Source organism: Felis catus, chromosome X, assembly GCF_018350175.1.
Source record: "Felis catus isolate Fca126 chromosome X, F.catus_Fca126_mat1.0, whole genome shotgun sequence".
Lineage (NCBI taxonomy): Eukaryota > Metazoa > Chordata > Mammalia > Carnivora > Felidae > Felis > Felis catus.
The window spans coordinates 79,548,410-79,559,850 of NC_058386.1; the positions used below are offsets into that span (position 1 = coordinate 79,548,410).

An 11,441-nucleotide genomic window follows, 5' to 3' on the forward strand; every position below is an offset into this window, starting at 1 on the left:
ATATCTTTATTCTTATTAATTATTAAAAATTCTAAAAAAAAACCCTCCCCATAAGCCCTCATTTGTTTATGTATATGTGTATGTATGTGTATATTTATATATGTATGTGTGTGTGTGTATATATATATATATATATAAATACAGAGAGAGGGCAAGAAAGAGGGCAAGAATTTTGTCTGGTTTTATTCATCTTTTCCTAGATTATTGAATGATATTTAGAGTACAATGGTGTAAAAGAATGACAGTTGTAGAGGAGAGTAGTCCAGGTAATTTGAAATGAATGAGGTATTTTCACGAGTTGGATTCATATGAAGAAAGAACTATGAAGAAAAATGGCTTGCAAATTATTTATCCTCATTAACTACAGCTCTTGGGAGGGGAAAATACTTGAGTACTGTATTTATTAAACCAGATTTCAACAGGCAGTTACCAATAAGGTACTTTGCTGGAAATTTAGATAAATTATCGCCAATTTGTTGGATGTGTTAACTGCACTCTCATGGCCAAAGAGCAATGCTTACCATTGCCATGGTTCTCATAGAGAAAGAATGTAATTGATGGCATAATTTTTAAACTTAATATTGTTGCAAATGATGAAGATCTTCTTAAAATACATAATTTTAACCACTAACTTGCACTGAAAAATCACATTTTTAAAATGACAGCACATCGCTTCTCGGCCTTTTGGCTAAGATCAAGTGTAGTATCTGTTCTTATCAGTTTAAAATGACAGCACATATATAAAATAAAATTTAAATAAATATGAAATTCTATCTAAAGTAAGATTTCATTATTAGTAATCCTAGACGAATATGCTAATTTTTAACCTATGTTCTCTTTGTTTTACCCTCAGGATTGAGAATGAGAATTCTTGATTTAGGATAAAAAAAAAAAAAAATGTCCGCTGCATCATTACAACCTTTTGGGCCTGTCTGAAAAAAAAAAAAAAATCTTGCAGATATGGCTTTCTAACAAGAGACCAGACTGCTTCCAAATCATACCAAAGAGAAGGTATGAAGTTGTTTTTCTAGCATCCCCAATCATTATGAGTTCCCACAATTTTCCTCTACCAATGAAAAACAAAATGGAGGAAAAAAATTATAAACAAGTGTGTTTGCTGCTGTGACATTCTTTCATCCAAAAAGGGTAATTTTCTTGTTCTCAGTACTAATTCTTTGCCCTTTAAGATAATATTTTACATATATTTATATATTTTGATATATATATAGTTTGATATACCAAACTATCCCTTAACAACAACACACAGTATTATGAATGCACAAAATTTCAGACTATGTTTTGAAAAGTTTTATATTAAAAACAAAGTTTATCATTGGTTACTTAAAAAAAATTAAATTTAGGGGCGCCTGGGTGGCTCGGTCGGTTTAGCGTCTGACTTTGGCTCAGGTCATGATCTTGCAGCTGGTGGGTTTGAGCCCTGTGTCAGGCTCTGTGATGACAGCTCAGAGCCTGCAGCCTACTTCAGATTCTATGTCCCTCTCTCTCTGCCCCAACCCACTTGCATTCTGTCTCTGTCTCTCTCAAAAATAAATAAACTTTAAAAAAATATATACAAAATTAAAAAAATTAATTTAAGGGTGCCTGGATGGTTCATTCGGTTAAGTGTTCAAGTCTTGATTTCCTCTCAAGTCATGATCTCACGCGGTGGTACCAAGCCCCCCATCAGGCTCCACGCTGACAGCACAGAACCTGCTTGGGATTCTCTCTCTACCTCTTTCTGCTCCTCCCCACCCTCAAAATAAATAAATAAACATTTTAAAAAATTACATTTAGACACAACTGAAATGTTTAAAACCTTGTTGGATCTACAATAATTTCAACACAGTCTCTAAACAACAGCATGTACAAGGAACTTCAGTGCTTCAATATAGTGTAGGTACATCTTAAGATCCATCTGTCTATCCTGTTAAATCAAATAAAGCATGTATATTTGTTTACTGTTTTTCAATATGGTGGGAGATACTTTCAGAGTGGAGATAAGCAATATTTCCAGTATTTAGCTGGAAATCATCTCATGAGAGATGATTGACTGTGAAAGCAAATATTGTTTCACTAGATTATAAAAGACTGCTGAAAGTCACATAAATGAATGTACTACATTTTAAAACACAAAATATCTTATGAACTTTGACCACTGATATTTCCTTTTTGAACAGTGTGTTTTCACAGTGTAGAATATTAACTAATCTTGATCAAAAAGTACTAGCCGAGTACATAATAGTTGTGGTACACCACATAAGAGATGTTCTAATAGGTACATCAAATCAATTTGTAATGGAGCTTGTTATTGATGAAAATAAGATTAACAAAATGCACTAACATGCAACAGAACTAATATGTTCAGCTACTGTAAATATCTAAACCATCACTGATGTTTTAGTTCCACTATTGATTCTACAGTCCAAAGGAGAGATGCTTTTTGTTTGACATAATTGAGACATGGTGACCATGAGACTATAATAACTTTGATCAGCCCAGAGGATTCATAGTCCTCCAAGTTCAGTGTTTGTTTCCACTAATTCTTAAATGCTACAACCTGTCTCTGGTAATTTAAAACTACAAAATCCAGAGGGCCAAGTATTAACAAGAATGTATGGATCTTCTGTACTCCATTTTGGAAAGATGGTCTTTCGAGAACAACAATTTAATGATGGGGAGAGATGTGATGTGATTAGGAAAATTAAAAAAATGGGCTGTTTCAAAGATCTGAGGCCATTTTATAAAAAGCCTCTTTTTGGAAAAAAAATACTCTTTTTCATAGGAGAAAAACGAAATAATGTGGAATGCTGTATAAGAAATAAAAAAGGTCTGTGTCACTTTTCTAAAGCTAATTCTTGTTACTGAATCAAAGCTAACTATATACATAAATCTGAGTGATTAAACTCCAAACACACTATTGAATAATTTCGTTTAAATAATTACTGAGAACTTGTTCTGTGCCAGGCACTATGCAACAGTAGATAAAACATACTTATTTCCTGCTTCCCATTCTGGAATCAGAATGAAATGTGTTAAGCATAATAATGGAGGGCACAGGGGCTTATGAGAATTCATATTAGAGATGTCAATTAGCCTGGATGGTAAGGGAAGCCTCTTTGAAAAAGGGACATTTTATCTGAGACTTTAGGGATAAGTTAGGAAAGCGGAGAAGGCTGAAGAAAGTCTGTTTCAAGCTGATGGAATAGCATATGTGAAGCCTTAAACTAAGAGAAAGGACATGGCACATTCCAGTAACAGAAAGAATATCAAAGTGGATGGAGGGTAGAAAGCCAGATTGTGCAGACTCTAAAAATAAGGTAATGATTCCGCGTATCTGCTGAGGGAAACTTGATGATGTTATATCATTTACATTTTTAAAAGATCATTTTGTCGAGTGTGAATAATGGATTGGAAAAGAAAATGATGTAGTAGAGGCCCAAAGAAGACCCATTTTTAACAATCATATGCAAGGCCATCATATTTGAATTTTACAATATTGGGGGAAAGGAAAACAGAGGATTTTAATGGAGTTTAGAATTATGGGAACTACATCAAGAGTTCCTTTTGATACCCTTTCCTGTGCTATGATTCTTGCAGTCTGAGAAGGGAATACATCTGGAGATCTCTCTCTTATATTAGACTTAAGGGTCCTTGTTCCTGGGACCCAATCTCTGATCCTGATATACATTAATGTTCTTTTGAACTTACAAATTGATAGAGTGCAGTGTAAGTTATTCTTAAATTTTATATATTCATTTAATAAATTTATGAGTGTCTCTTACAACACAGACACTGCTCTAGGTGTTAAAGATATAGCTGTGAATAAGAGAGCAGGACTTTACTTTCACCGGGCTTATATTTTAGTAAAAGGAGAAAGACAATTAAAAAGTAATTCTTGATAGAAGAAATACCTAACATGAAGAAATATGTGATAGTGACTGTCAGTGGTGGGTGGGATGAAATAAACATGCCATTAGATTAGGTAGTCAGGGAAGAACTTCTCTATGGTAACAATATTTGAGTTGTGATCTAGATGAAAAGAATAGTTTTATTCAAGATCAGAGGACTTAGTATTCTAAATAGGGGAATGAAAAACAGAAAGGCCCTTAAGAGAGTTTGGTGTGTCTGAGAGACAGAAAGGTCAATTTAGCTGGGCCTTAGCGATCAAAGAATAAAATGGCAGGGGATAAGGTTGAAGGGGCATGAAAGGGTCAGATAATTTAAGGCTTTGTAGGTTATATTAAGTAATGAGTCTTGTTTTAAGTATTATGGGAAGCCAAAACAACTCAATACTAATCCTGAACAATCCTGTTTATAGTTCACATCCATCTAATAGATCACCATCCACACTTGCCTTAAAGATCTTACTTTAACAGGAAGCATATAGCTGAATGTCTACACCTAGTCAAACAAATGTCTTTATAAACAACAAAGACCAATTATAGCCAGTTTTGAGTTCACTTGGCAATAGTGACATGTGTGTACTTGGGTACGAACTGAGTTTACACTGACTTCATATAAACTCAATGAGCTATCAGGGAACAAGTGCACATACACTCACCTACAGACTTGGACTCCTGGCTTGAAGAATTAACAGGGTCTACTCCAGGCAATCCTTGAGAAAAATCATCAGTAGAATCAGCAGGGGCATTTGTTATCTATCTATCAAATGATATAATTTCAAAATGGTCAGGAACCAGCTTTTAAATAATTCCCAAAGTTTTGGGCACAGAATTTTGACTGTCCAATATTCTGCCTAAAGAAATAGAAAATAGCTTATATTTCCACAGCAAAGGAAAATATCACCAAAAAATAATCCTTGCTTAAAAGCTTAGTTTGTTTCTGAGGCAAGAAAGAAAAGAACTTTTTCCTTTTTGGTGAAAACTATTTTTTGACAGTGAGCATATGTATTAAATAATTTACTTTCTTGAGAATAATAATAGAACAAGTAAGCCAAAGCAGAAACAAGCAAAAAGCAGAAATTCTTGCAATTGAAATTGTCATGGCTTTATCTTACATTCCTCAGAAAGTTTGCTTGTATTTAGTCATTTAAATTCTCCTTTTCTTACTTGTCTTGATCATTTTCTTTAATGATTATTCTTCATCTGACTGTCAAACCTTTGCATTATGACCATCTAAATTAGTATTTTGATAGTTCTCCTTTTGAAAGAAGGCAACAAAACAAACAACTTCCAAAGATACGCCAGGAGCTATATAAATTGGGGATACTGTGCCCCAAAAGAACTGTATAAGTGCTATCTTATTACCTTGTTACTAGTTAATAAGAACTTTCCAAACAAATTTCCTATGCATTGGAGCTGATTAAACCAGGAAGATTTTAGTTTTGCTAATAACATATTCACATATTGAGAGCTCAACAAATGTTTGAGTACATAAGTGCAAATATGACTGATCAAGCAATTAAGCAATGGGAGGTTAAGGCAAGTGAGGTTCAACAATGTTAACTGATTTGTCCAAATTTTCATAATTAGTAAACAGCAGAGCTATAATTTGAAACATAATTCTAAATCTAAAACATATGTCATCTTCAGCATAACACTGATTATTGAATGTGTATGTGAATAAATTAATGAAAGAAAAAATCATAAAGTAGGTTTACCATCAGAAATCAAGCATTTTCTTAGGTAAAATTCATGTTCTCTATTCAACAAATGGACATTTAATTTATCACAAGCTATGCATACAAAGTATAAGTATTATTTTAATTTTAAAAGAAGTTATTGTACATAACTAGATTCTATGAAAATTTATTTATGTGCCTTTCAGGTTGTTTTTTGTTTGTTTTTAAAATGTTTTAACATTTATTTATTTTTGAGAGACAGAGAGAGACAGAGCATGATCAGGGGAGGAGCAGAGAGGCAGGGAGACACAGAATCTGAAGCAGGTTCCAGGCTCCAGGCTCCAAGCTGTCAGCACAGAGTCTGATGTGAGGTTCCAACTCACAAATTGCAAGATCATGACCTAGGCCAAAGTTGGACGATTAACTGACTGAGCCATCCAGGAGCCCCTATATGCCTTTTAGTTTTATAACCTACAGATAAGCAAGTTAAAAAAAAAGAGCAGTAGAAAGAGTGTCAAAGATACTAAGAGACCACAAAATATTTTTTAAAATTGTCTTTAGTCATTACCTCAAAACATGGAGAAAACAGTGTCTTTACTTTTACATTGCAAATTACACAGATATTTCTACAAATATATATTCATAAAGCTTTGTCATACTCTTTGCTTTTTGCAAATATTACTCTTAATTCTTGCACATATTCATATATAATGTATTTAATTAGATTTGCAGTTCAAGTTTTACAAGTTTAATTGGCTCTGTGTGTCTTTGAATGTGTGTTTTTAAGTTCTGCCAAGATTTTAAGAAACTTGAAGCTGATAAGGAAAAAGATATGATTAAAAGAGGCAGTAATGCAAAACAAGTATACTGGGTGACATTTGAACAGGGTTTCCTAAGAAACAAACTCCCTCACAGGCAGTCCTAGCCAAAGGTAAGGCAAAGGGGTCTTTACTCAGAAGAGAAAGAGAATGAGGAACTCCTTGGGTATAGAAAGGGATCAGAGAAGGGGTTAGGTATCTAGATGATGTCACTCAGCAGCATGGTGGAAAGTCTCTGTGTCAGAGAGCCCTAAAGGGCCATAACAGTTTGAGGTCTTTAACCACAGACTCTATTTTATCAAAGGCCAGAAGATGTGGGGACAGGTTTTACAGGATATGCAAATAAGTCAGATCCTAAGTGACTAAAAATAAGTTTTGGAAGCTTTTTTTAAAGATAATTTAGGCTGAGCTGCACCGGGTGTGTGCGCAGAGCTCACACCTGCCAGGGGCCTCAGTGCCCAATGGAGGAAGCCAGGAGAGCTGAGAGCAGAGTCTCAAGATGCCATTCTGGAATATAGCAGCATAGGAGGCCCATAGGCTCACCTTATCCTGCTGGTCACTTAGATTCCACAAACATCTGCCTAAATAACCCAGAAAACCGCCAGAAGACTAGCAGAATGGATGCTCGGGAGCCAAGCATAGACAAGATGCCCACGGAAGAGGGTAGGAAGGGCAGAGAGGCAGTGCATGCTACACGAACTGGCAGGAGGGAGCCGGGGGTGGGTGGGTGGAAGGACAGCCCACCCTGCAAGGCACAGCCCCCGAAATCTTGCAAAAGCAGACTTGCAAAAGCTTGCAAAAGCAGAGGGGCTGGACTCCGTGAGTTATGACAGCCAGTGGGACTTAACATCTGGAATGTTAAAAGTCAACAACACTGCTCTTGGAGAGTGGGGAGGGCAAGAGGACACAAGGAGGGAAGTTGCTGAGAACCAGAAGACAGAACTCAGCTTGATGGGGGAACAAAGGCGCTGGCAAGCCAGATCTCCCTCTCCTATCCCACAGCCGAAATCTAAAGGGAACCAGTTCCTGCCAACGAACTTGCTTGCACCATGAAAAGGTCCATTGCTGTGCTCCTGTGGATCCATCCCTCCGATGGGACTGCCTCCTTCCCGGTGCTGCAGGGCCCCTCCCACAGGGGACCTCCAACAGCAAAGTGAACTGAGCTAAGCCTGCCCCTCCCCTGCACCCAGCAGATCCACCCCAGTTAATCAAAGCAGCACCACAAGCCTGGAAGTGTGAAAGTAGCCCAGACAGGGGCCACACCACTCCACAGTGAGTCCTGCTCCTGAGAGAGGGGAATATAAGGTACACACCAATCTGAGTGTGGCCCCAGCAGTGGGGTGGATACAGATATTGGGTCTCACTGTGGCCCCACCCACCAACACAAGTAACTCTGGACAGCACAGGGGAAGTGCCCTACAATTTGGAGCCACCACAGGGACTACCCAAAATGATGAAATGGAAGAATTCTCCTCAAGAGAAAATCCAGGAAGTAGTGACAGCTAACAAATTGGTTAAAAAAAGATTTAAGCAATATAATGGAACAATAATTTAGAATAATAGTCAAAAACTTAATTGCTGGGCTTCAAAAAAGCATAGAGGGCAGCAGAGAATCTCGTTACAGAGATCAAGGGACTAAGACATAGTCATGAGGAGCTACAAAAATCCTATAAATGAGGTGCAAAATAAAAAGGAGGCGACCACAGCACGGATTGAAGAGGCAGAGGAGAGAATAGGTGAATTAGAAGATAAAATTATGGGAAAAAAAGGAAGTGGAGAAAAGGAGAGATAAAAAACTCCAGGAGTATGAGGGGAGAATTAGAGAACTAAGTGATGCAATCAAACAACAATATCCATATCATAGGAATTCCAGAAGAGGAAGAGAGAGAGAAAGGGACTGAAGGTGTACTTGAACAAATCATAGCTGAGAAGTTCCCTGATCTGGGGAAGGAAAAAGGCGTTGAAATCCAAGAGGCACAGAGAACACCCTTCAGACATAACTTGATCTTCTGAATGACATATCATAGTGAAACTGGCAGAATACAAGGATAAAGAGAAAATTCTGAAAGCAGCTAGGGATAAATAGGCTCTAACTTACAAAGGTAGACACATAAGAGTAGTTGCAAACCTATCTGCTGAAACTTGGTAGGCCATAAAGGAATGGCAGGAAATCTTCACTGTGACGAACAGAAAAAAAATATACAGCCAAGAATCCTTTATCCAGCAAGTCTGTCATTCAGAATAGAAGGAGAGATACAGGTCTTCCCAAACAAACAAAAACTGAAGGAATTCACCACTAAACCAGCCCTACAAGAGATCTTAAGGGGGATTCTGTGAGTGAAATGTTGCAAGGACCACAAAGTACCAGAGACATCACTACAAGCATGAAAACTACAGACATCACAATGACTCTAAACACATATCTTTCTATAATAACACTGAATGCAAATGGACTAAATGCTCCAACCAAAAGACATAGGGTATCAGAATGGATAAAGAAACAAGGCCCAGCTATTTGCTGTCTGCAAGAGACTCATTTTAGACCTGAGACACCTTCAGATTGTAAGTGAGAGGATGGAAAACTATCATTCTACTGGAAGTCAAAAGAAAGCTGGAGTAGTCATACTTATAGCAGACAAACTAGACTTTAAATTAAAGGCTGTAACAAGAGAGGAAGAAGGACATTATATAATAATTACAGGGTCTATCCATCAGGAAGAGCTAACAATTATAAATTTATATGCGCCGAATATGGGAGCCCCCAAATATGTAAAACAATTAATCACATACATAAGCAACTTTATTGATAAGAATGTGGTACTTGCAGGGGCGCCTGGATGGCTTAGTTGGTTAAGCATCTGACTTTGGCTCAGGTCATGATCTCCCAGCTGGTGAGTTTGTGCTCGTTGTCGGGCTCCATGCTGACAGCTCAAAGCCTGGACCCTGCTTCCGATTCTGAATCTCCCTCTTTCTCCGCCCCTCCCCTGCTCATGCTCTGTCTCTCACTAATAAATAAACATTAAAAAAAAGAAAATGCTTAAAAAAGAAAAAGAATGTGGTAACTGCAGGGGTTTTAATACTCCACTTACAACAATGAATAGATCATCTAGACAGAGAATCAATAAAGATAATACTCAAGTAACAACAATGAATAGATCATCTAGACAGAGAATCAATAAAGAAACAATGGCCCTGAATGATACATTGGATCAGATGGACTTGACAGATATATTTAGAACTCTGCATCCCAAAGCAACAGAATATACTTTCTTCTCGAGTGCACATGGAACATTCTCCAAGATAGATCACATACTGGGTCACAAAACAGCCCTTCATAAGAATAAAAGAATTGAGATCATACCATGCACACCTTCAGATCACAATGCTATAAAACTTGAAATCAAACACAGGAAAAAGTCTGGAAAACCTCCAAAAGCATGGAGGTTAAAGAACACCCTACTAAAGAATGAATGGGTCAACCAGACAATTAGAGAAGGAATTTAAAATATATGGAAACAAATGAAAATGAAAAGACAACAATCCAAACGCAGCGAAGGCTGTCTTGAGAGGAAAATATATTGCAGTCCAGGCCTGTCTCAAGAAACAAGAAAAATCGTAAATACAAAATCTAACAGCACACATAAAGGAAATAGAACCAGAGCAGCAAAGACACCCCAAACTCAGCAGAAGAGAAATAATAAAGATCAGAGAAGAAATAAATAATATAGAATCTAAAAAAACTTAGAGCAAAACAATGAAACCAAGAGTTGGATTTTTTTTTTGAAAATATAAAGAAAATTGTTAAACCTCTATCTAGCCAGGCTTCTCAAAAAGAAAAGAGAGAGGGCCTGGATAGATAAAATCATGAATTAAAATGGAATTATTACAACCAAACCCTCAGAAATACAACCAATTATCAGGGAATATTATGAAAAATTATACGCCAACAACCTGGACAACCTGGAAGAAATAGACAAATTCCTAAGCACCCACACAGTTCCAAAACTGAAACCCGGAAGAAATACAAACTTGAACAAACCCATAAACCAGTGAAGAAATTGAATCCGTTATTAAAAATCTCCCAACAAATAAGAGTCCAGGACCAGATGGCTTCCATGAGGAATTCTACTAGACATTTAAAGCAGAGATAATACCTGTCAAGCTGTTCCAAAAAATAGAAAGGGAAGGGAAATTGCCAGACTCATTCTATGAAGACAGCATTACTTTGATTCTTAAACCAGACAGAGATCCAGCAAAAAAAGAGAACTACAGACTAATATCCCTGATGAATATGGATGCAAAAATTCTCAATAAGATACTAGCAAATCGAATTCAACAGCATATATAAAGAATTATCCACCATGATCAAGTGGGATTCATTCCTTGGCTGCAGGGATGGTTCAACATTCACCAATCATTCTATGTGATCCATCACATTAATAAAATAAAAGAAAAGACCATGTGATCCTGTCAATCGATGCAGAAAAAGTACTTGACAAAATTCAGCATCCTTTCTTAATTAAAACACTCAAGAAAGTCAGGTTAGAAGGAGCATACTTACACAACATAAAAGCCATTTATGAAAAGCCCAGAGCTAATATCATCCTCAATGGGGAAAAACTGAGAGCTTTCCCCCTGAGATCAGGAACATGAAAGGGATGTCCACTCTCACTGCTGTTGTTTGACATAGTGTTGGAAGTTCTAGCATCAGCATTCAGACAACAAAAGGAAATCAAAGGCATCAAAATTGGCAAAGATGAAGTCAAGCTTTCACCTTTTGCAGATGACATGATATTATACACGGAAAACCTGATAGACTCCATCAAAAGTCTGCTAGAACTGATACATGAATTCAGCAAATCACAGGATACAAAATCAATGTACAGAAATCAGTTGCATTCTTATACACTAATAATGAAGCAACAGAAAGACAAATAAAGAAACTGATCCCATTCACAATTGCATCAACAAGAATGAAACACCTAGGAATAAACCTAACCAAAGATGTCAAAGATCTCTATGCTGAAAAACTATAGAAAGCT

The 11,441-nt window shown here is 36.8% G+C and overlaps 1 pseudogene; it reads left to right on the top strand.

The window, feature by feature from the left end:
- Positions 1 to 668: 668 nt before the first annotated feature.
- Positions 669 to 774, top strand: LOC111558881 (annotated as a pseudogene).
- Positions 775 to 11,441: the final 10,667 nt, after the last annotated feature.